This window comes from Protopterus annectens, chromosome 2.part2 (genome assembly GCF_019279795.1).
Source record: "Protopterus annectens isolate FY-2018-M chromosome 2.part2, PAN1.0, whole genome shotgun sequence".
NCBI classification, from domain to species: Eukaryota; Metazoa; Chordata; order Ceratodontiformes; family Protopteridae; genus Protopterus; species Protopterus annectens.
The window spans coordinates 612408729-612435658 of record NC_056730.1 but is presented as its reverse complement, the minus strand read 5'-3'; positions in this window follow the sequence as shown (position 1 = coordinate 612435658).

Sequence of the window (26930 nt, the reverse complement as noted above, 5' to 3'; positions counted from 1 at the left end):
AATGTTGTATAAACAGCTTATAATATTTCAGTAACCATTCAAGCAAGACACATACTACAGCAGGATTTTCTTCAAACAGCTGTGAGCTTTCATACAAGGCTATGCAGTTCTGTCTGTGTTACCTGAATGTTGAGATATTTAGAGAAATATGAAAATTATTACAATACATATAAAACAGTATACAAGTAATATTCATTATTGCTTTAGCTGCATTAGACAGAGGTCAAATGTCAATACAATTGTGTTGGCAATTATGTATGCTTTAAGATGAAATCTTCCAATACCTGATATGTAGCATGGTTTTGCAAATATTAATGCATATATGAACAAGCAATATTTGATACCTAGAGGCATCAATAGGAAGTAACTGTAGAAATGCCTGGAGATGCACTTGGCTATAGTAAAACAAGTAGGAGCATGTGTTCAAGAACATTTTGCTTGGTTGAATAAGGCTGCACCTTACTCAAACACATTATTTGAGCTTGAGTTTAAGGAAAATACGAGAGACATGGGAAGGAGTGGGAAGGTGATATTAGAATTAGGAAATGGTCAGATTTTAGGGTTAGGGAGTGAGAAAGGAGTGTTATGATAAGGGAAAGGAAAGGCACTGTTAGGGTTAGGGAGCAGGAGAGGAGCTTTAGGGTTAAGAAGCATGAGTAGATTTTCAGGTTTAGGGACTGCAAAGGGAGTTTAAGAACAGGGAATAATCAAGGAATTTATATTTAGGAAGAGGGGTTGATGATTTAGGGTCAGGGAGTAAGGAATTGAGTTAGGAACTGTGTGGAAGTTTTAGCGTTGGAGTTATGGCACTAGAAGGGCTATGGCTCTGGTAGGGCCATACAGTTTATTTGGACTGCATGTTGGGAAGGCTAAATAGTTAAGTATGTTCAAGCTACTGGAAGTTAGAGCACTTGTATTTTCAAGCAAGTGGCAGAGAGCAAATGCGTTATAACTTAATAGCATGTGGGTGCATGTAGGAGACCTGTCTTTCATTCAGTGCAAAACTCATATTTCATTCATTTTTTCTTTCCCTAGTTCTGAATCCTAGTTTCCATTTAATTGTGATTAAAAGGTATAATGTGAATAAAAGTGCCAGCCATATACTTTTACCAAGCATTAGATTAACATGTCACCTTCACATTTGTGTAAGATGCAGTATTGTTAACCATCTATACATGTCTAATTTTAGATTTTCTTGTTACTTCAGCCTTTAACATATAATAGTGAAATAAAGCAGCAGCTTAGACACACTAAAATAATGCCAATGCAATACTCAGAATCACACAATAGTATCTGTTTTATACAAGTTTCCTTCTACTGAACATTTTTTGACTAAATTTGCTCTGTTCCCCTCTAGGATATGAAGGAATAATACATACCACGCAATTAGATTGCTTATTAGATATTTCACTTTTCTGGTTGATAATATATTCATCCAAAACAAGAGTTTGTTTTCATCTAATCAGATAGAATGCAAGTAAATTGTATAATGAATTTATACTAAACAGAGCCGCGGTGGTACAGCGGTAGCACTGTTGCCTCACAGCAAGAGGTTCTCCCATTCGATTCTCAGATGGAGTGCCTTCTGTGTGGAGTCTGCATGTCCTCCCCGTGGTCGAGTGGCCTCTGAAAGACATGCATGAATGGGTGTGCCTTCGCTGAAGGATAGGCGTTGGGCTGGCAACTTGGCACCATAAAAAATCTACTGCCAATCATTAGCAGACCGGAGTTCTGCTGTGGTGACCCCTAACTGGGAAAAGACAAACTAAACAGATGATATTCAGCCCATATTCAATAGATTTAATAATATTATTGATTTAAATCCACTAATATGAGTATATATAGGCATTCTTCTCAAGTGTCCAGATTTTTGCCTCATATTTTTGGTCTTTCTCTCCAAAAATTGTGAGTTTTCTAGCAAATCATTGGCAAATCATTGTCTGTAAGGGCATGTTTAACATTACTATGCAACAAGGCATATGATATGTAGTAGTAAATAAAGATATAATTGAAATGATTGTTGTATACCATAAGTCTGGCAAAATCAAGCATCTTGCATGTTTTTTTTTCATACCCAGATGTTACAGTGTTATCAAATGAGAGTAACAAACCTTGCTGATACACTGTGTGATGTACTTAAATGAGACACTCCATGGCAGCACTGCATATTTTGACTCTGGCCTTTGGTGAAATTAAACCTTATAAAAAGGACTCTATGGTTTCTCCATTGTCCATTGCCTCCCTGAATACCCCCAGTGTGCCTACCACATTCCTCTCACCCTGTCCTTGCCACATCATTCAGATTAATTTTTCCTTGTTTTTTCATATTTTTGTTGTACTCTTTAGATTTTTCCTGCATTTATTTAATATATCCTAAGTGGCCAAGATTGCACCATAATAAAGATTACACCATAATAAATAAGGAGGAAATAATCAGAAGTCTCAGCTCTGAGAAACCATTGGGTAATAGAAGTGCTGAGTTGCATTTCAGAGCCTTTTTTCCTGAAAACTTTTTGAGCCAAAGACGGCCTGAACAAAAATCACAGCTAAAGAAGGAATTCATTCTCCCTCTTCGTTTTCTTCCTGCATCGTTGCACGACTCCCTAAATGGCCAAGAGTGCAGTGTAATAACTGTGGAGGAAATAACAGAATTAAGCTGATAGTCTGGAGACTGCTTGGGCCTCAGATGCCATGGGATTCTAGATACTATCATAGCCGGCTTTAGGCACCAGCGAACCCTGCGGTCGCTGGGGGCCCCCTGTTCCTGGGGGGCCCCCAACCACAGCAATTTATCTGAAAATTTATATTTTATATTATGTCTGTCAAACCAACAAAAGCTAGGACAGCAGTCCTATATACTTACTAAATAAGGTGGGTAATAATAACTCTTATTTATATCTCCTTTAAAATTCAAAGATATTCTGGCTTCAGTAACAGTGTTATATCAAGCAACAGGCTTCACAATTCCATTAAATATTATGCCACTGACATTGTGCCCCTAACTTAGTTAAATCCAGCTGGTGACACTGTCTCCACTAAAATTAACAACATAGCCCGTTTTAGGTACTTGCAATACCCGTGGCTGCAGAGCCCCCCATAATCATCCTTGACTGTGGAAGGGGCCCCACAAAAGCTACTTCTGGTTGTGGAAAAATGAGGAGAAAAAATATACTGATTTCCTGATCATGCAATTTTACCATAACAGGGCTGTGATATGACCCTTTCATGGTACAGCTGAAAACACGAGAAGAGTAAGCACTAGACAGATCAGCAAGCAGTCAAGAGTGGCTCATCTCAGTGCACACCTTGGATTTTGAAGAGCTGAAGCTTCCAATCTTTAACAATGGTTTTCTCTTTCAGGGAGTTTTATAAATCAGAACACATGATACTATAAAATTCAAGTTTGTTGCTAAACAGTTCTATGCAATGCCAAAAATAATTGCAGAATAAAGGCTCAAAATCAGGAACATGTTTTAAGTATTACTCCAATTCACTTAAAAAGTTAATAACACCTTTTGCATCAACATGCATTTTTTGGACAATAAGAAGTGTAAAACTCTGATGTATGAATTTATTGACTGAAATCCTGAATAATTTACCAGCAAATCAAACGTTTTATGAAAAGAGCAAAATTATGAGGCAAAATCAGCAAAGGTCTTTGAAAGCAGGCAAAGTGACAGGTATGCATTACTCCTCAACATAGCCAGCCTTAGGCATAGGCCAACTAGGTGTCCGCCTAGGGCACTGCTCTAGCAATGGCGCTTTTCCAGTATTTATTTAGTGTAGGCAGACAAGGATGGGGGCACTGGGTGGTGTGGGGGGCTTCATGGAGCCCTTTTGCTTAGGGCACCAGTTGACTTAAGGCCAATCCTGCTCCTCAATGAGACAAATAATAGTGACTTATCCCTGCTGCTGTTTGACAACTGCTAAATAGCAGTCGCTGATCTGGTGGGGCAGTGCCAGTGTACCAGTGTTGCACAATGTATTGCTATTTGCTGATATGCCTAATGCGTGTAAAAAATATCACTGATTTTTATCTGTGCACACACACACACACACACACACACACACACACACACACACACACACACACACACTCAATGCCAGTATACATACATTATTCTTCTGGGTATCAGTAAAAAATGCAGCTAACAAGTAACTACATTTCAAAAGTAAGGCCTAAAATATATCACAGAAAATTCAGACACTTAGCTCTAATAGGAGTCTGGTTGCCCCACTCCCCAGACTGTATAAATGGATACAGGGGGGCTCCCTTAATCATCCTAGACTCTGTGGAGACCCCCCCACAAAACTTGGTGCTGGTTGGGGAAAAATGTAGTAACTTTCTGATAACACTCTTTAACCTAAACAAAGCTGTGATAAGATCCTTTTAGGATAAAGTTGATAATGGCCTCTTCTCTTAACCACACCCATTCAAAAAATAGCCCTGCTGACATGTGTTAACAGAATGTTGATGTAGGTTATGGGGGGGGTGTTGGGGATTGTGTGGTTATTACTACTTTAATTTTCATCACAGTCAAACCTTAGAGGTGTGCACAGGAGGTCATTATAAGTTGTGTTTGGGCTGGGGACAGCGCAGTCATTTTTTCTTTTACTTTTCTCACAGACCTCAGAGGTGTACAAAGAAGGTTACTATATCTTGAGTAGGGGCAGTGTACTATCTAGGAGCAATACAGTGGAATACATTTCTGTAATCATTATGTTTTTTGACTTTCACACATCAGTTATGTATACAAGTGACTGCCTTGGGGGGTTGGGGTGAAGAGGTATGCTATGTATGCCAGCAGACACTTGAAATACATGCCTGTGGCAACTTGAACATCTGCTTCCATCCCAGTCTAACACCAGAGGGATACATAGGCATTTACTGTCTTTTTTGGCTTGGGGGGGTGAGGGAGGCAGACTGTATTCCCAGATAGGACCTGTGTATCCTTACAATTGTCTTGCTAGTTTATTATGAGCTACTATTTTGTCATCTTTGAACATTAAGCCTTGGTCACAGCTTAGGTCTTTCTTAAAAGAAAAAAACAAAAAAAAAAAGAAAGTCTTTTCTTACTCATAATTTTTGTTTAGACCACTGTTGGATTAAAAGGTTGGAAAAATGCTCTAAAACACAACCCAGAGAATCTATAACCCTTATAGCTTCTGGTGGCACTTATGTAATTGAGTTATTTCTTACATTATTACTCCTCTGTCTTGGACATTAAAGATGTGTTGAAAGCATGAAAGGACAACTAAAGCTGAACCATAGTGAATTTCTTTCCTTAATCATAATTTCTGTTCAAGCCATCACTGGATTAAAAGGTTGTCTAAAAATTAAAAAAAAAACTTTAAAATGCACATTAGAGCACATAGAAAGTCATGGATTCTTGAAAAAGCTGAAGAGTAAGGCAACATGTGAGTAAATGAAGAAAAAAGTAACGTGCATGCTATGGTGAGCACACGATGTGGGGAAAATGGAGGGAGCACTGAAGGATGTGTGTGTATGGGGATACTGAAACAGAGGGCAGTGCCTAGGGTGCAATTTCAGATAAGTCCAACCCTGTCCATAAAGTTACTGTAGTGTATCATTGTTGCAGCTAAATGCCGTAACTGTGAATGTCCCTTTGTGAGATGGGCCAACATAGTGTGGTACTGATACATAAGCCTGTTGTAATGTAAAAGCATTGTAGTTACCGATCATTCTGTGTGTACTACTGCTAAACGTTTGCAGCAGGAACTAAAAGGTTGCTTAGGAGGGATGGCAGTGACATGGTAATACTTAGACTGAAAACGCCTAGGGGGCCCCCAACTTGACATTTGCTGGGGGCCCCCAAAATGCTAACACCGGCCCTGATACTATGATATACATTTTAAAGCTTTTCCCCTTCCCTATGGTTACAATTATGGCCTGGACAAAAATCATAACTAATTAAAGCAATTCAGTCTTATTTCTTTCTTTCGTTGAAGAAATACGTTGTGCGTAAATCTTAATAATCGAAGTTGACAAAAAAAGTACCAGATACACAAGTCATATCTTAGAATAGTGTCTGCCTCCCTGTCAGTAGAGAAAAAAACTTTCTAGGTATCCATCTGGTGTTAGATTGGGATAAAAGTGAATGAATAAATTACCTGTGTCACATATTTCAAGTTGCTGCTGCCACACATTATACAGCTTGCTTTTTCACCCCCACAACAAAAGAGAGCTATCTTCTGTGTAGCTGTCTGACAACCAGAATATAGTAATATATTTTAAATTGTTTGTCTCAGATGAATATTCATGGTATGCTTCCTTACCCCTACCTCCCAAAACTAGCCACCTGTATACACTTCTGATATGTGATTTTGAGAAAAAAGAAAAAAAAATGTCAGTTATGTATTCCAGCCTGCTACTCCTGCTCTCCTACACAAGCTATAGCAATACTGCGTGCATTATCTCAGAGGTAAGATTGTGTGAAACGTTAAAGAAATAATGACCATACTGTCACTGCCCTACAAATGCCAGAGTGATCTTCTGTACATAGATCTGAGGTTTAATTATGAGGAAAATTAGAGAAATAAAAACCACACTTTCCTCGGTCTCAAAAAACTTATAATGGCCTTCTGGGCACATCTCTGAGTTTTCATGGTGAGCAGAATTTAAGAAATAATAAGCACCATCACCACATAACCTTCTGTGCACACCAATGAGCAAGGCCAGTTGTAGAACAGGTGAGCCCATGGCAGACACTTCTACAACCTGTGGACACTCCCAGGATCTAGATGTTATATGAGGCAGTTTTTGTCTTATTTTTGAAAGATAATTACTTGTAGTGTATGGATTACTATGATTATCCACTGAATCTGGAAAAAGGCATGCTCTTTTAGCACCACTCTGACATCAGAAAGGCTCTTAACAAGCTTGAGTACCTTTTACTACTGATAAGCTCTGGTCACACACTAAAGCATTAACAGCAATCAGCGGTCACCATAAAAGACTAGTGGAAAGCTGTTAAACACTTCATTTGCAGTCTGTCTGAGTGTTTAACAATCTGAAGGAAGTGTTTAACAGCTTCTCACCACTTGTTTCCTTTAACTTTTGAATAAATGGCTACTGGATCATATATCATAGAGGTGCAACATAAGCTTCATTTGTACGTTCCTATAACTTTTTGTGCAGTCATTCCAAATGTAACTCATATTTACATTATATACATTTTGTGTCACATATATGCTTCTATTATGGCAGTAGTCAGATAAACAAAACTGCCCTTTTAGATTAATAAGTGCACCTTTAGCCTTCCACTCACCCAGCCTTCATCAGCTTCTGACATCCCTGATATTAATCGATATAAAATGTTACCCTATTTCACAAGTGTTTTCTCACAATCTCTGTAAACTCTTTTAAAGTTTAAGCTGTTCCAATAAAAACTAATTTTTACTTCATTCTGGCAGAGCCAAGTGTGTTTTGCTAAAGCATCCAATAAAATAAAATAAAAAAAATATGTTTCTTCATACATGGGAACTTCAGTCATTTTTCATTTGTGTTCTTTTTCTTCTATTTAAGAACCCTGTAAAATGCAGATGTTTGTTTTAAAGTGCTGGATCACTAGGCTCTAAATTTACAAGGCTTTGATCATTAATCCAGCTGTACCACCAGCAATGCTTGGAACTGCCTTTCCAGGAACTGTTAAGTAATATAATGTATTTGTTGTGGTTTTAGTGTTGTCCTCTGTGCAACTGTCATTAACAAGCATTTATGACTCATATGTGTTTATTGTCACAGCTGGTACCAGTGAGTAAAATGCTGCAGTGAAGTGCTGTCAGCTGCAAACTGAAGTTCTATTTGTAACATGCTGTCTTGTGCACATTTGTATTTATTTATCTATTCATTGTTGACTAGGTTAGTCCTACTAGGCTAGTAGCCTCTTTTATCCTATTCTTTTTGAAAGGTGCTATGGGATCTTTTATATCCACCTGAGCTACCACCAACTCAAGCAGATGGGCCCTCAGTTTAACATTTCATCCCTAAGATAACAGACTCAGGAGTGCATCACCCCCTTATACGGCACTGCACTGTCAGCAGTTGATCTTCTTGGTGTGAGAAACAAACCCCCAGCCTTCTGCATAAAAGATGGGAATGCTACCTGTTATACCACTGACACTGAAGTATAAAGCCAACCAGTTTTCTATGATGCTGATAAAGTGAACTTGGCAAAATAATATTTTTTTTTCGTGAAACGTGACTAACAATATCCTGGTATACTTATTATAGCTGCATTCCCTATCATTTTCAGTTATGTTATAGTAAGGTGGCAAGGACCATAGCTATGAAACAAGGGAACAGGTAATGGGCATCTATTACTATCAAGGAAAGGAAGGATCCAATCATCTTCTCTGGAGAGCTGGAGGACATACTTTAAATGTAGCACTGAAGGAATCAGATAGATGGCACAATCCCAAAAATTCTGCATAATTCTCCATAAATATACTAATAATTATTTTCCATAGCAAAGCCATGTGTTCTGCAGAATAACAGACCAAATGCATAGCTATGATTTGGTATATCAATGAAACTAAAAGGAGTGCTGAATCAACCCAGATGCTTCAAGAACATAAGTAAGAACTATTAATATCAAATTGGTTGCCACATTTTCAAATACAGAATGGGACATTTTTATGGAAGAGTGAGACTTTGAAGTACACTCTATATTTATGGACTGTACCTTCACTATTTTTCCAAACTAAAAGCTCATTATTTTACAATTTGAGATGTTTGTGGTGTTTCATATAATATCTAGGTGTCTCAAATAGAAAATAATTGTTTTATGCAATTTTTAAAGGAAATTTAGTATTATTTTTACTTACAATTTCAGGATGTTTGCCATTTTTATGTTATCCCCCTGATAGGACATAACTGCCCACATAGGGTCTGCACAGTATAAAGTGGAGCAGGTAGTAACCCTATAAATTCCTTTTCTTGTAAACTAGGGCACATGGCTTGCTGCTCACCAGAACACATGAGGTAATTATGACAGATGAATATTAAAAAGCTGCTAGTTTACTGTATCTCTGTGATAGAGTAAGTAGACACAGCACAAATTAGTTTCTGTGCTCTTTTACAATAAAAATTGAAAACAGAAAGATGTAAACATATAGATTATGAGTTAAAAATAAAAACCTAAACTAAATAGAATGTCTAACTGCTGGATGTGGTACAAGTAATGCATGCAAGTGAAAAGTTGCAAATAGATGCATATCATCCAGTGCAATCATAGCAAGTACATAAAACAGTATACATTGCCATCCTGCCTTTTTACAGTGTTGTTACCCCAGTAAATCATAGGTATTACTATGTCATATTACTCTGCATAGTCTGATGAATATGATGCGTGATTAGGACAGAACAGAGCTCAAGATATACCAATTACTGAAAACTGACCTCTGTGATAATGGTAATCACTACAATTATGATCATTCCAGAGAGCAATGTAAGTATTCTAAATATATAAAATGTGAGTTTATGACAGCACAGCAATAAGCAAAGGAGGGACAAATGAGTACCCCATACAGATTAATAGTACAGAGCTGCTCATTATGCAGCCCAGTTCAATAACCATATGTCTAATCATAATAATAGCAGTGAGACAATGCTAGTCAACATGTATCTGGTATATCACTACAAAGGGAGAACAGACTTAGCAGGTGCTCAGATGTCACTTGCATTTAAAATGATGCCACAACTCTATAAGATAAACATCAGTACAACGGAATGTCAGGCAGATGTTTTCCACAGCTTAACATCAGAGTGAAAGTAAATATTTTGTTTTGTAATAGGCAGAAAATACTCAGTATAAACATGTGCAAGGCAATAATGTGCTACAACAGTAAATAACATAAAGGGGGTAGAGGCATTGATCATCAACAGAGGGTAAAAATAAATAAATAAATACATACATAAGAAATGCTGCTCTGGGCCACTATTAACAGAAAATACTGGAACAGACAGGTGATGTGATACATTCTGTTATCATTCTGTTATACCAACATAGCTTTTACAGTCACTCCAACTTTTGGACTATTAGAGGAGTCCCTTTTTCAAGAGTTAATATATTACTGATGCTAGAAACAGTGCTTTAATACCCATTTTACCAGAACTCAAAAGGTCCCTTATAGTCAATGCAGATGAAATTATGTATTCCTGTTTCCTTTTATGAGCACACATTGGTGTTAATGCACTGTGTCTAGCATCATTAGCATATTAACTCCTAACAAACAGCATCTTTTAATCTGAAAACTTGAGTAACTGTAAAACCTATGTTAGTCCAATATTATGTATCACATTAACTCTATGTTCCAGTGTCAGCTTCTGTAACTTTAGGAATGTAGCACCATGTACATATGTACTCTGAGGGTTACAAAACTACCATACACTGTGAACAAAAAGTATTTAAAAGCATCTCAGAACCAGATGTAAAAACAGCTAACAAGCCAAAGAACAAATCTGACCTCCCATTGAATAATGAGTTTCTTGAGAGAGGTAAATGGCTGGCAGATTTCAGTCCTACAAAAATGAATGGGTATGAAACAGTAGCCAACAAACATGAGCCGAATGAGCATCCAACTTCCTACAAATAGGTAAGTGGATAATGTCACTAAAAACTTGACATTAATGGTTACCAAACACCCACTCTAGGGGTATAAATCTACACACACAAATAAACAAAACTCACTGGAGAGAAATCTGAAATCAGCCGTTCTCCAGTTAAGGTTAAAAAAAAATTCAGTACTCTAGGTCACAGAATGTTAAAGACTAAGATGGCCATGCTAATGAATAATGCAGACAATTCAGTGATTTGAGTTTAAGGGTTCTGTGCATGCAGGACCCCAGTGCTGTTAATCTCAACCTTTCCATGACCCCATGGCAGTTACTTTCTGTACATGAGTGCTTGAAAATTTCAACACTCTCCAGTAACAGGACTTTTAATTTAATTTTTACTGTTAAATTCATCTTTACCAGCTGTTTTTGAGTAAGTCTAGACACAGAAAAACTCTGGTATAGTATACCTCACAAAACCTGTTAAGTCGCAGTTACTGCCATGTTTCATTGCATTTAACTAGCCTGAGACATAAAACCTGATTTCAGCTAATAATAACCATTTATGAAAGGTAATTTCCTACAACTGACTTTGCAGTTTAACTATCACAGAGTAGATTATCCTGAAATCTCTAAGAAGAATAGTCTTCATAGCATTCTAGAATTAACATCAATACAATGTATATGCACGTGTCTGCCTTATTTCTAAAGGTTCTTTATGCAAGTATGACTTTAAAGCTCCTTTCAGGTACTCAAAACTAGATTGCTCATTGCAACTTTGCCCTTACTTGCTGCTGAATAGTTTGCCTTTTTTATTTGCTCTCTCACAATTGAAGTGTCTTGGGAGATAGTGACGTAATGTATTTTACATTTCAAAGGATTTGTTGTTTTTTTCTCTTAGATGGATAGACCTTCACTGATGTTACACATTAGTCCTAGGCTCTGTCTCCGAAATCATTCCAGTTTGCCTTGCAAGCACAAATGAGCATTAAGGCATTGAGTCTGACATCATCTTTAATGATAAGCACATTGAATTTCCATACAAACAATTCTGAACATTTCCATAAGCTTCACAGAAACAGCCTATTAATGAAAAAAAAGTTAAACTTTGTAACATTCACCACTTTCAAGCACAATTGTGATAACAGGGGTCTAAACCCAAATATTAATATATGCACAGGAAAACCTGGGCATCATGATTGACTGTTCACTCCAGAAAGCCATCTGATCCAATGAATCCTAAGCAGTGATAAAGACCAGCCAGTCCAGAACATTCTTTTCAACAACCATTTTGGTTTTCTCCAGTGCTGCATTCCATACCTCTCACACTGGGTGCACTGCTACTCCTTTAGCTTGGCCCAGGAAAGAGGGGGGGATAAAATATGGGAAGAGTTAAGTAACCATTCCCAAGTTCTGCCTGAACCTACAGTGTATCAGCACATGGTATGTAACCCAGTAACCAACCTATGTGAGCCCATGACTGTTTCACCCAGGGAGAAGAGAAAGGGATACTCTCAGATTCAATGCCAATGAAGAAGTCAGTGACTTGGAGTCCGCACTTAAATTCCTCCCCAATTACTCCCTCCTTACACTTACCTCACTTCCTGTTTATTCTACATCACTATTCTCATTCTGCTCAACATCCCTCCCCATTCTTAAAAAGTACTTTCTAAGCCAAAGATATGACAAGGGCAGGGACAAGGAAGTGTACACACAAGCTATCTTTGTCCCCAGGCCTCTGTCCCCTGTATATACAATAAAATGACATCACACCAGGTTGTTTTACAACCAAGCTTTATTGCAACATTGACCAAATCATATGAAAAATGCAGCTTTTAATATGAAGCACATTTAATCTTCCATGCAAATGATTCTTAACATTTCCTTGAGCTTCATTTGAACATCCCATTCAGCTTCATAACACCCAATTAAGCTTCATAACATCTGTCACATTCAAGCACACTAGTGATAACAGAGGACTAAACTTCAACCTTCAAATTCTTTACATGCACAGGAAAATCTAGGAAGCATGAGTGACTGCTGACCCCAGAAAACCATCTGATCCATTGTACCATAAGTAGTGTTAAAGACAGCTTACCCCATAACATTCCATTAAACAACCATTTTGTTCATCTCCAGTGCAGTGTTCCATAATGTTCACTTTGAGTGCCCTGATGCTCATTTAGCCTGACCTGGGAAAGAGTGGGGAATAAAAAGGGGGAACAGCTAAGTACCCACAAAGCAGCCTGTTTTCCCTTTTCCTGATCAGAACATGATTGACAAGCTTAGACATCCGCTGGTTCTCTCTTTAGGATTGAAGAGCTTCTAAACCCTTCCAGAGAAGAGGATAAAAGAGGAATCAGTAAACAGATCCAACCTACTTAAGATGAACCCTATCCTCCATGTACCATAGGGATCCACATCTGTAAAAGCCATTGATCCAACATTATATTTCCAGCAATGATGTTGCCCTGTCTAATCCATGATTAACAGACTGATAAGATGCCACTATAACTATGGATTAATGGCCTCTTACTATACCATTCTAGGAAGTAAAGAACAAATAATAAGTGTGTATGAATATTGCTGGTGAAGGCCAATGAAATCCCATATGAGCCTGTACAGCAACCTACACTTCAGGACTTACCCATGAACATTGCCTTCCAAACAGATTGGAAATATATTCGACTGACATATTTCATCATCCATCTCATCAAGAACTTTGAACAAAATGTTACCAGAGTATTATTCTGCTCTCCTTCCCAATAACTTTCCAGTCCATAGAATAGAGACCCAGACATGCTCCTCCCTATGTGACAAAGGGAGATTTGATGACTACCTATCAAACCTCTTAATCATCTCAATAGACTGACCCTCTTTTGCTAACACAGATGCCCTGCCAATCTGAAAAGAGTGAGATGAATATTAGTCTCCAAGCCAACATTGGCTTACCTTTTCCTGTCTGATCACAAGGTCAAAACTCCTGTATCCCTCATCACCAAGCAGGTAATGCAAACACCAAGTGACTGGACTTCATCAGTTGGAAAGTATGCTACCTCATGACCCAACCAACCACAGATAGAATAAACTTCGGGTCTTATCAAGTGCCACTTACTGCTCCCTACCTAAATGACCAAACATTGATCTACTGACCTATATCTCATGCAACTGAACTGTTTTTTTTTTTTTTTCTGGAAACACACTGCAGTCTCCTTTATTTTACCTTCTCCTTCCCTTTCATGTGGCAAGGTCTTCTGGATAGTGCTTTGATGGGGTTGCCTGCTTCCTTCTCTTTATGAATGCATCTTGACTATGATTTGCACATGACTCCCAGCAACTTCTCATGAAGGCCCTTTGCTAATGAAGTGATGTCACTCACTTGTTGCTTGAACTCTTCTAAATTAGCCATACTATAAATAAAGGAAAACCATTCATTAGAAGGCAAGCCAAATGCAATAACCAGCCAACAGTTATCTAACCCTACTCCCTTTCATACTCAACTTCCTAATACTACCTGCCTGCATAAAATATGGTCATTGCCAATCTAGCATGAATACCTAAGATATGAAGCTTGGATACCAACCAAATGGTCTTAGCAGCATATGGCTGAATAAAAATTCTGCAACCACTGCACTAAATAACAAGTGTTACATCCTGGAATTGCCTACTACACTACAATAGGTTCATAGGTTCATAGGCGATTACTAGGCTAATGGTCCAAGAGCCCTTACAAGCCTAGCCATATTTAACCTGAGTTTCCCAATTTTTAATAGCTATGTATATGAAATTCACAGAGGTATGAGCTTGCGCTATGGTATCTAATACCAGCTGCCTCTGTCCATGAGAGTCTTGGGCCCCACCCAAAGAGTAAATTTATGATTACCCATCCATTGATCTAGGTCGCACTTGAAGAGGGTCAGGGAAGGGCTTTGCTTCGCATGAATGAGAAGCTTGTTCCAGAGACAGTGTAGTCTCTGACAGACATATCTATCTCTCCAACATGATTTATTTATGTCAGAGGCTAGGTTAAGATCCCTTGAATGAGCGGCCCTCATGCAGTTTGATTTACAAATGTGTAACATTTCCATCAGGGCTGGATTGGAGACTGCCGTGTAGACCAAACACAGGTTGTCCCCTAATAGTCTGTAGGAGATAGAATACAATGAAAGGACTTTCAATCTTTCTGCATATGACTTATTTTTTTATACCTTGTATCTTGCTAATGAGAAACTCCTGAAGTTGCTTCAGCTGTTGCAGATGTTTGGTGAGGTACATGCAGAAACATACATTGTACTCAATTATTGGTCTGATAACAGCTGAGTACAATGGAGTTATAATGTCCTTTGATCTGGATGCCATGCCCATCTTATGAGTTGTGCCATGTGGAAGATATTCTCACCACTGTGGACACATGGCGGTTGAAGTTCAGATTGCATCAACCTGAGTACCGAGATTACATAACACTGTACTCCGGTGAGGGGGCTGTCTATATTGTAATTAGCTGGGGTATTTGCTTTCCCAAAGGGAATAATTATGCATTTTTTGCATTTGGTTTGAATCTACAGCACTGGCAGCAATCATTTGTTTGCTTTAATCCTTTCTGCAGTATATCAGTATTGTTTGGGGATTCAGTAATTGCCCCCACTTGCAGTCATTTGAGAACTTGGTCAGCTAAAGTCCCTCTATATATGTCTTGACATCTGAGAAATGAATACTGAACAGGAGAGGACCAAGTACAGAACCCTGTGGTATGCCTCTGGTGACTGGCCTCTTGCTAGAGGTGAATTCACCCACTTTGACAGTATTTGACCTGTCAGTGAGCCATTTGGCTACCCACCTCTTGACTTAGGGGTTTATGCCCAGTTGAGAGAGTTTTTCTATAATACCTGAGTGGAGAATTGTGTCAATTGGTTTGGCCAGGTCGAGGTTGGTGGTATGCAGTCTTTCCCTCCTCCATGGCTTTGCTGACCTTTTCAAAGAAGTCAACCAGATTTAACAGACATGATCTACCCTTAAGGAATCTGAACTGGGTTTGGTTCAGCATCTGCAGACTACCTATGTCCTTGTTGATAAGGTCTATGTTGATTCTTTCCATGCGCTTACAGATGAGGTTAGACAGGCTTATGGGTCTATGATTCATTGGGTCAGTTGATGGTCCGCCTTGTGCAGAGGTGTGACTGTTGCTGTCCTCTATTCTGCAGAAACATAGCCTGTCTGGAAGCTGTGGTTAAGTAGGAATCCAAATTGGTCTGCTAGGTCATGTTTTAAGTTATTTAAAAAGCAACCTGGGATGCTGTCAGGGCCTATTAATGCTGTGTTTTTAGCTTTAGAGAATGCAGAGGTCACCTGGTCTCTTGAGATAATAGACTGAGGAATGGTGGCAGGTATACTTTGGGGGATGACCGGTGGGGATGGGGGGGTGAAGTTTCATCCAGATCTGTCAGCTAACAGGTTGACTATTTCCTCCAGTTATGTATGGGTGGTACCATCTACAATCAGCTCTGCAAATAGCTGCATATTCCCCTTAAGATTTCAGACATAGTTAAAAAAATACTTTGTGATTTGCCTTGGCTAGGGTGGCTATTTTTTATGAATTGACCAGATCTCTGATTTATTTGTTTAGACTAATGAGGGATTTCTTCTTCTGTTGAGCCTATTCCTACATGTTTTTGGACATTAGTTTCCTTCTTTTGTTGTATAGCCTATTTATACCAGGGTTCCATAAGGGAAGTTTGTTTTTCTGGCAAGACTTGTGTTTAATCTGGTCCAGTACTGCTAATTCTATGCAACTGCTTAAGTGGCTATACAGGGTACAGGGTACACCTCTACAAATTCTGTGTTTTCTGGGCTCGGGGGACCTATGAAATTTCTTATGCCATCACTTAATAGGAGATAATTTGTCTTTTGAGCTTAATGGGGTATCTGGTCTTATATTTATTTCAAAGGAGATTATGGTCCAGTCTTACCAAACATGACATTACGGGCTCACTATGAAAGACTGAAAACCCACAAGACCGACGCCCGTAATCCCAAGACCAAATACTCGAAAGATGAGAAGACAGACGGACCACAAGCGTGAAATTCAAAATCACGAACGATCAGTACACATACAGTACACACATACACATACACACAGTGCCCCCCCAAACGCAAACAAATAATCCTACACTATAGTTAAGCAGGGGGGCAAGCACCCCTGCAGCCCCATGTGGGGCCCCCACACCCCCACTTTAATATTTTAACTCTAAGATCGTACAAACACACAAACAAGGCAAAATCACACCCACACATTACAGTCTCTCATACACACACCACAGTCACAACACACACTAACACACACTAAAGCCCATCACAAACACACTTACACATAGATACTTACCAGAACCGCAACACCAGAAGCGCTAACTCAATATCCCTTAACATTGGGATTTTGAATTTTGCGCTTCTGGTCTTTCGGTATTGTGGGGTATCGGGCTTCTTGTCTTGGTAATTTGGGCGTCGGGATTCTGAACGTTCAGTATTTCGTAGGGGACCTGATATTACACAGGGGGGGGGTACAATGCTCCCCATGTTAGTGAATACTATGTCCAGGATATTTGAGCCCCTAGTGGGAATGTTGACCAGCTGTTCCAGAACATTTGCATTGACAAAGTCCAAGAACCTCTGAGTCTGCATGTTAGTGGTCATGTATGTTCCCCAGTCAATGGTAGAATAATTAATCACCCATGTAAAAGGTATTGGGCTGCATGGGGAGTGACTCCAGTAAGTTCAGGTATGTGAATATATATGTTTTTTTTCCTTTTCATGGTGGGGGGGATCTGTAGCTAGCAATGATGTGTTATGGGATTTTGCCTGTTGTTAGTTGAACATAGAGTAACTCTAGCGAGTCGTACTGTTTGGACAGTCTTAAGGTGAAGTTATCCTTTATGAAGATGGATACACCTCTTTTCTTTGGTTGTTTCCTGCTCAGTTGGTGGTATGAAGATACAGAAGGCATTGTAGCCTTGAACAGCCAAAGTGTTTTCTATGGCTTTGAGCCATGTCTCAGTGACTGCACAGATGTCAGCATTTTCCAAAGTGAGGAGTGCTTCTAGGGAGTGCAGTTTCTTGTTTAGATTCCTGGCATTGAGCAGCAGTACCTTGAGATTGTCAAGAGACGATTTTGTTACATTGGGATGTTTGTTACTTTGACACTGCCTAAAAAAGGCACTATAGGGAAGGCTAAAGCCTTTGCTAGTATCTGAAAGTCTATGACCTCCCAAGCTTACAAATACTGGATCCCCTTGGACTGACACCAAAAGTTAAGCCAGCTGTTAAAGTCAATCATTTTTTGTTTGCATTGTGGTATCATCCTTGGAGAAGGTAGAATGCTGTTTAAGGATAGGTTCATACCTGCCAGTGGCACATAATCTGAGAGCTCAGTCATGTCTGTTTTCACATAGTCCAGAGAGGTACTTCTCAGGTCATTCATGCCCACATGAACAATGACAAAGTCATACTTGTACTTGTGGCAGAGTGACTTGATTGCTTGTGTGATCTGATGGATCCTGGCACCTGACAGGCAGCTAACCATAACCTTCTACTTATCCATCCTGGAGAGAAAGACATCCGATTGTCTCACTATGGAGTTGGGTTTTCTGGTGTTTTGCCTTATGGGGTTGTTTGCTGAAACACTGGTGTGTGCAAAGATAAACTCACCGCCAGACTGGCCAAATAGTATGATGCATAGCAGACACTCAAGGCGCATCTTACAGTAGGGAAAATACCTTTCCAAGTCATAGTCAGCTATAGGCCCCCATCCATGGATCAAGATATCCACTCCACTTATGTGAATCTACTCAAATCTATCAACATTCAACTTCTCACCCTGATCCTGGGTGACTTTAATTGCCAAGCCATTGACTAGAAGAACTATTCTTGCCAAAACCCACTTGCCCAGAGATTCCTTGACTTCATCAACTCTAATGCCTTGAACCAGCTGGTTATCACCCCCACAAGGGTAAAAACATCTTGGACCTGTTACTGACCATCATGAGTGATTGCTGTAGCACCCCTACAGTGACATCTTCCCTGGTAAAATCCGAACACAAAGCAGTCACTTTCGAAATTACCATCACCCCTGACCCCCCCACTCCTAGCTGTGATCCATCAAAAAACATCCAAAGCTGACTATAACCTCCTGCAACCAGGTATAAGCAGCTTCATAGTTCCTCCCTTCTCTCTGGGAACTATCACTTATACAGAAACCTACACAAAGGTTCTTTACAAGCACCTATATAGTGACTTGGACTCAGCAATATCAGACAGGACCAAAACATGCTCTTTTAGGAAGAACAAACCAGCCTGGTAGGCTTCTGCCATAAACAGACTCTATAATAAAAGAAAAACACTACTCTTCAGGAGTAAGAAGGAACAGGTCCAACACTGGAAGCAATCTCTTCTTAGCCTGAATAAAAAATTAAGGGCCCTTGTGAGATCTTCTAAAACTAACTATGAGTCCAAATTGGCCTCCTTTCAAAAGACAGTCACAAGGACTTCATCAGTTACATCCAAAACCTCAAAGGCAAGACCCTGATCTGTACAGAACTAGTAGTCAATGGAACCAAACACCTGCTTCACTTACAACACTACTGGGTACCTTATTCAATCATAGGTTAAGCACTGGATTCATCCCAGCCAAATGGAGGATGGCTACTGTCATCCCACTGCATAAAGGTGGTGCATTCACTGACCCAGGAAACTATAAGCCCATTAGCCTGACTAGCCTGATCTGTAAAGCCATGGAAAGTATTATCATGGATCTTATAAACAAAGACATTGGCAATCTCCAGACACTTGACCCTAATCAGTTTGGATTCTTCAAAGGGAGATCATGCCTGTTAAACCTGGTGGACTTCTTCAAAACAGTCACAAGGGCCCTGGATATGGGAAAAAGGTGCATATTGCCTACCTAGACTTGGCAAATGCTTTTGACCCCATTCCCCACTTTGGTATCATAGACAAACTCACACAGTTAGATATAAACTCATACGTCATTAGATGGGTAGCCAACTGGCTTACTGACAGAACCACAAGGCAAATAGGGGATTCTACCTCAAAGAGAAGATATATAACTAGCAGTGTACCTCAGGGATCAGTCCTGGGGCCTCTGCTTTTTGGAATCTACTTCTCTGAAGTGCAGGCTAAAACCAAAAGCCTGTGACTGACCATAATTTCAGATGACTGCAAACTGGGAGCTGTCATAAATTCCCCAAATGATGTGAACATTCTCCAGGAGGGACTCACCCTAACAAATGATTGGTGGCAAAAACATGTCTCAAACTCAATGCAAAAAAGTGCATCATTATCCTCTTTGGCGACAAGGATGTTCCCACAAAATACCACATCAACAACTCCATCCTAAGCACACAACCAGTAGTGACAGATTTGGGTACCCAGTTTGATAGCAACCTAACATTTGACCACCATGTGCCCTCTGTAATATGAAGATCATTCTACATGGCCCACCTTATAAGTAAGGACATTGCATCTAGGAATAAAGAAGTCATAACCTCCCTGTGCTCATCCCTTATCAGGCCAATAATCGAGTATTATCCCCCTTTGGCATGTATTGTGCTAAGTACCTACAGCATCTGGAAAGACTACAGAGGTTCCTGACCAGGAACATTCAGGGTCTCAAACACCTGTCCTATGCAGATAGGTTAAAGTCCCTGTTGCTCTACTCTGTTTCAAACAGACTGCTTGGGGCGACCTCTTTCTGGCATATAAAGCTATCTCTGACCCCTCCTTAATGGAAATGCTATGTATCCGTAAATCAAACAACAAACATGTAACTCACACTATAGAGCTAAACTTGGCCTGCGATATCAATAGAACTTGCTAGCGGAACAGATTTGTGTCCCAGAGGCTCCCCCTTCTGTGGAATAGCCTCCCTCTTCACATTAAATTTAGCACCTCAATGTCCCTTTTTAAACATAACCTGGAAGATTGGATGGGGAACAGGAAATTCATCCCAGGGATCCAACCAGTGTCCCTGCTAGACAGGGGCAACAGATGCTGGCTTTGTAAACAAGGGTATAACATTTGGCTAGGTTTATAAGTGCCCCAGGGCCAGTAGTCTAGTAACCTCCTATGATCATATGATCCTATGTGGGTTTATGTATCAAATCCTTACTTAGTGTGGGAAGTAATGCGTGTAAGCTGACAACCTGTTTGGCATTTGATTTGTTTGTATGGGAGACTCTTACATTCATTTTCATAGTATAACTATGCCTATCACATATAGTATTTGTTTGCTTCAGGATTAAGTGGTGGTCAGTATACATAAGATAATTTCTACATTGCCTCATGATGCCCATGTCCATCAAGCTGGCTACTGAGATGGTAGAAAACTGCCCATCCATGATATCAGGTTCTTACTGTGGGTTTTATCAGGGAAAGGAATAGGTTGATTAGACTGGACAATGTTGGTAGCACAAAGACTATGAGTGGGAACTATACTTTGTGTAGTCTAAGTTTAACCAACAGAGGGATGCTGCTCGGCATGCAACATAGTTGTTCCTATAGCAGCAGGGGGTTGGCTATGGTTTTAGTGATAGTTATTCTAGTGAAGATTTATCTTCAAGGCATTTTTTTATACAGGGCCCTGATAAGCTGCAGCTGTGCAGAGAGTAGCTTCATGCAAAAATGTGAGACTTATAGACAGGCAAAAAGGAACAGATTTTAATTATGTATTTTTTTTTATTTTACATTTATTTACCAGGAGAGTCCGACTGGGCAAGATGCCCATTTTCAGCAGAGGCCCAGGTAGAAAAGCTCAATACAGTACTAAAGTTAACAATACAGAAAACATCCATATAAAATATACATGAACAATTATGCATAAGAAATTTGAGGAGATCATATTTAAAAGGAAATAATTGTTATATCCATTAAGAAACAACTGCAAGTTCAAGTGAAAAACAATTAATGAATACACATGGCAAGTAGCTGTAATACAATACCTTGGATTGGAAGCAGTAGGTATTACATACAAAATCTGTACAGGAATAAGTATTTGGTAAAATGCAAATGTAAATGTAGGCAGTTTATGTGTTTTTAACATACAGCAATCTGTGTGAGGTAGTTTATGAGTTTCTAACATACAGCAAACCTGTGAGATGAAAATACAGCAGAAGAGGTTGATGGATAGTGCATCCTTTGAAAGTTCTGCCTTTAGAATAGGATATGTGTGCGCTGCATTTGAGGAGAGGAGGGTTATAGTATAGGAATGCCTAAGTTATGTTAGTGGGGTGTGTATATGGAGTAAGGCATAATATTTGATTTGTTAGGAGGTTATCCTGAGTCTGTGCAGGTACATTTTAGGCTAACTACCAATCAGGAAAGCACACAATAAGCCTCCCACCAGCAATTCCCAACTCAGATAGATTTTAAACCAGCACACATTTGCCACAAGAGTGAAAAAAAATCTTTTTAATATAAAATGACTGGTATGGAGCCCAGGTCTACGAAGGCCATAGAAGATATAACAGTCCTGACGATCTGATACAGTGTAATAAATACTTAAAGCAGCAGTAGAAAAGTACATTTATTTTTTTATTTAAAGTGCAGCAAAGTGCACTTTAAATAAAAGCTTTAGCCTAGACAGCAAAGTATGTTATGTTTTGCAGATTACTGTATCATATGTTTTGTTTGAAAGTTGCATTAATCAGTTATGTATTTCAAACACCTAACTGCTGTAAGAAATGGCATAAACAACTGGAATAGTACACAAATAAACATTCTATGTATCCAGTAAGCTAATAAAATGCTATCATGATTATCAATAGAATTGCAAAATAATACTTATTTTTGTCTTTTTAGCTGTAAGCAGATTCACTGGAACTATCTGGCATAGTCAATCCAAGATTCCAGTAAAAACACCAAGAAGGAAAATAAAAAAAACTGGAACTAAGCCAAAGAACAAAGGAACAAGTTTAGCATAGACAACTTTTTATTTTCCGCTTTCATCCAAGACTTCATCAGAATACACTATATTACAGACAGTAAGTTTAAATACAACTATCAACCAATGAAAGACCACAATTAATTATATTAAACCACCATCAATTATTAAAAACCATACTCATTTAAAAAACCTGTTTACATTTTACTTAAGAAAATACACCTTACATTTTTTCAAAAAACATTTAATATTAACAACATCATTCAGTCCGGGTTCTTTGTCTGAATTTAATCTAATTTTCCATAAGGCTTCTTTTTGCTCTAACTCAGTCTTGAAATCGCCACCCCTCAAATCACTAACACCCTGTTCCAAAACAGAAAACAAAAACTTATTATACTTTAGACATTTCAATGTATGCTTATAAAAAGCATTCTTTGAATATTTATTTTTTATGTTGTAATAATGTTCCCTAATTCTAACACATAAGGTCTGCGTAGTCATTCCTGTGTAAAAGGCCGTACAATTCAAACAAAGCCCTATGTAAACTAATCCTTTGCTTTTACAGTTAAAATACCCCAGTACTTTAATAGTATATGTTAAGTGACTCAAATTAACGAATGCCCTTTCTAAAATGAACCTACAAACATTGCAACTGCCACACTTGTGCATTCCCTCTGTTGATATTGGTTATTCCTTCCTTAAATTCTGTTTTATCTCTCTCAAATAATGATTTTAAATTATAATAGTTCATATACACAAACTGTGGGTGGGGACCCACTATCTTGTATAAGTCCTGATTCCCTTCTAATATTTTCCAATTATCTGGCAAAATACTTCTAATAGACTTAGTGTCCAAAGTCATATCCAAATTGCAGAATGCATTATTATCTAAGCTAGAATTTCCATTTCTATTAGTTTTGAAACTTCTAAATGGAACTTCCATTATAGGAGGATAATGAGTTGTTCTACTTAACACCATTCATATTTCTCTTAATTGTTCTTCTTTATATCCCCTAGCTAAAAATAATGATATACTGTAATAAATTCAATTTCTTCTAAAAATTATACTCACATGACTAGCCCTAATAAATTGTCATTTAGGTATATTATTCTTTATGAACTGAGGATGTTGACTCGTATAATGCAAGTAGCTGTTGGTAAAAAATGTTTTATGGTGAATCCAACTCACAATTTTTTGTCCAACAGCATCCCATTCTAAGGTGACATCCAAAAAATGTATTTTTAAACCTACATCCCGCAGTGTAAATTTTAAAAATTCAGACCTAGCATTTCAACATTTAATAAACTCGTTCACTTTTCCTTGATCTCCCTGTATTACAAAAAACAAATCATCTATAAATATTTAAAAATAAAAAGCTTTATGTTGTTTCATAAGTGGTTCTAATGTTGTATAATCCCACCAACCCATAACAATATTGGCAAAAATAGGGTCTGCTTGAGACCCCATAGCAGCCCCTCTGATCTGTCTATAAACATTTTATTAAAAATAAAATAGTTATTGTTTAAAAAAACATCTATCAGATCACAGAAAAAAATGCATTAATTGTTGGAAAATTTGAAAAATGTTACCACAAATTGTCTTACATATTCAATTCCAACATCATGTGGGATGCAAGTAAATAATAACACAACATCTCCAGTGAACCTAATATACTTTTGGGAATCAAAATGAAACACTTGGCTAAAATTTCTAAAATTATTTAAAAAATCCCATGAATCTTTCAAATAAGAATCTATTTTCATAACTAAGGGATTTAACAAGGAATCTACAACTAAGAAAATGCCCTCAATGATATAATAAGGGACACAAACAATGGGTCTAAAAGGAGGGTGTGCAATACTTTTATGGACCTTCGGTATTCCAAATAGGGTCCCCAGTCTAGGTTTTTCTAAATTACAGATATAAATAATTTTATCCAAGTTGCCATTCATTAAATTTTCAAATAAAAAAGAATATATTTTTCTATAACAGGTAAACACCTCATTAATATCAGTTAGTTCATATTCGTTTACATTACTCAACATGGCTTCAATATTATGTATATACATCTCTTGATCCATCAACACCAAGGTACCACCCTTATCATTTTTCATAATTCTGGCATCCTTGTTTTCCTTTAGTTCATTCAAAGCCAACTTCTCATTACTAGTTAAATTGTAATATTTGTTACTTATATTACCTTCCTGTAATAACCCTCTAATTTGTTTCTCAATGTGGTCTCAAAAACTTTTAAAGTATGGACCAAAGATGGGTTATAACAAGAAGGTTTAATAAACTTTCTACTATTAAATTCAACCCCTGGGATTCAGCAAGCAGCCATGCAGGAATAAGTTATTCCTGCACGATTGGGACCATTCCTGTTCAGCACGACAGCACACCATGCATATTTATGAAGGTGTGCTGACATGCTCTAAAATGGACATGGTTCTTTGTATGAGCACAGGGGGTGTGTCTGAGAGCAGGGCTCTCACAATACACACACACACACCCTGCACTCCAGAATTGGCTTTTGGCAATTTAAAATGAGCGAGAACACTCATAACACCCCCAACCCATCAGGATAACAAATCTGGTCAAAGCCATAAGGGAAAATAACCCCTACCAAGCCAAAAGTTGTTAGGATAACACAGGTAGCAAAAGCACATAGCGCACACCTCCCAACCTGTCAGAGTAAGGAATGCGGACAAAGCAAAAAAGGGACAATTGTCCCACAAAGCAGAAAGTTGATAGAATAACAGATTCAGCATTAGCAGGGATATTCTGAAAGGTGCAAATAAAATAACACAACAAATATGTGATGTGAGGTGTCAGTTTAATAAAGTTGTAAAACCCCCGTATAAACACAAGTGCCCATTACAGTATAGTTACACATGAATAAATGTAAAGAAAGCACATTGGGAGATGTCAGGGACTGTAAACAAATTTACAATATGTATTGAATGCTAAATCAATGCCATATAGCAGATAGTGTATAAAATAAAAAATAAGCAATAATAAGCATTACACAGCATTACACAGTTCTGCTTACCATGTGTAAGCAATGTGTAAATATGACTGCTAAGCAATGAGTAGTCCAGCTAAGTGGATTTGCCCATTGGTAAGCAGTGCTGAACCTGTCCCTTTAAGCAATGCCAACCTTAGCTAAGCAGGTTTGCCCATAGCTTAGCTTAGTTCAGCATAATTAAAACCATCCAATCAAGGCATAGGGCAGGAAATCGACCATATTTAAACCCTACAGGCAGGAATACAGCTCATAACTGGTTGCAACTTCCCACTGTAGGCAGTATGGCAGGAGTTGGTGAAGGCATGCACTTCCGTGTGCAGTGCTGGGGCATTCAGGAGTCCAAGGTCATGGTAGGACTCCTGGTACATAACCATGATGAAAGACTGCTGCAGGGCCAGTACCAAGGTTCCCAATATAAATTGGAAGCCTGGGACCATCTCGCCTGTGATCTCACCAGTGCCACTGGCATACCTCAGACTGGTTAGCAGGTCCGGCACCACTATGCTGACTTGAAGTGGAGAAAGAGGGAGCTCTTGGACAAGTGGGTCCAAGAAGCAAGGCAGAGGAGTGATGTCCCAGCAGTGTGTAAGTACTCATACTAATAACTGTTTACTAATGTCCATCCTGTATATATGATGGATATGTATGCCTAAATATTTCTCTGTTTCCCTTACAGCTGCAGCTGAGTTGCTGTGAATGAAGAAGCTCATGCTAGTAGGCTGCAAAGGCTGTGTCGCGAGGCTTGTGAGTAACAATCCTGCTTGTAGTAGTCATACCAAATAAATATAAAGTAGTAGTAAGTCACCTGACAGTATAAAAACTGTGTATGGGTTGTACTGAATAAACCAGACAATATGACAGTAATAGTCCCATACAGGTCATATTTAAATAAAACTGTAACTGCCTGGCAATAAAGCTGTAAATCCTGGACTGGTTGTGTTTACTCTGGTATTGTATGGCTTTGATTGTTGCATTCTCTGAATAGTAATGTTGTGTTAACCACTGTTACTCACACTGTGCTACATAAAAAAAAAATGTCTAGGAATGTCTGTATAAGACTGTTGTATGTACAAGATCAGATTGTACAACCAAGAGAGACTTAGACAGAAAACACTAAAGAGACCAGCAATACCCAAATACCACACTCTGCTGAAACTTAAAATTGTTGCATTTTTAGCAGACACACACATGGTTTGAATCCTGGGAGTGATAGTAAGCTGTATGCATAATCATACCTTTTAACTGTACAGATTTTTTCAGAATGTCCACATAATTGGCTCATATTTTCTGCCTGTTCCTCTGTCCCCCTGGCAAATCACTGGGATGATCTCAGCATTGTAGTCACTAAATAATGACATACATTTGATTTTCAGACCTTAAAACC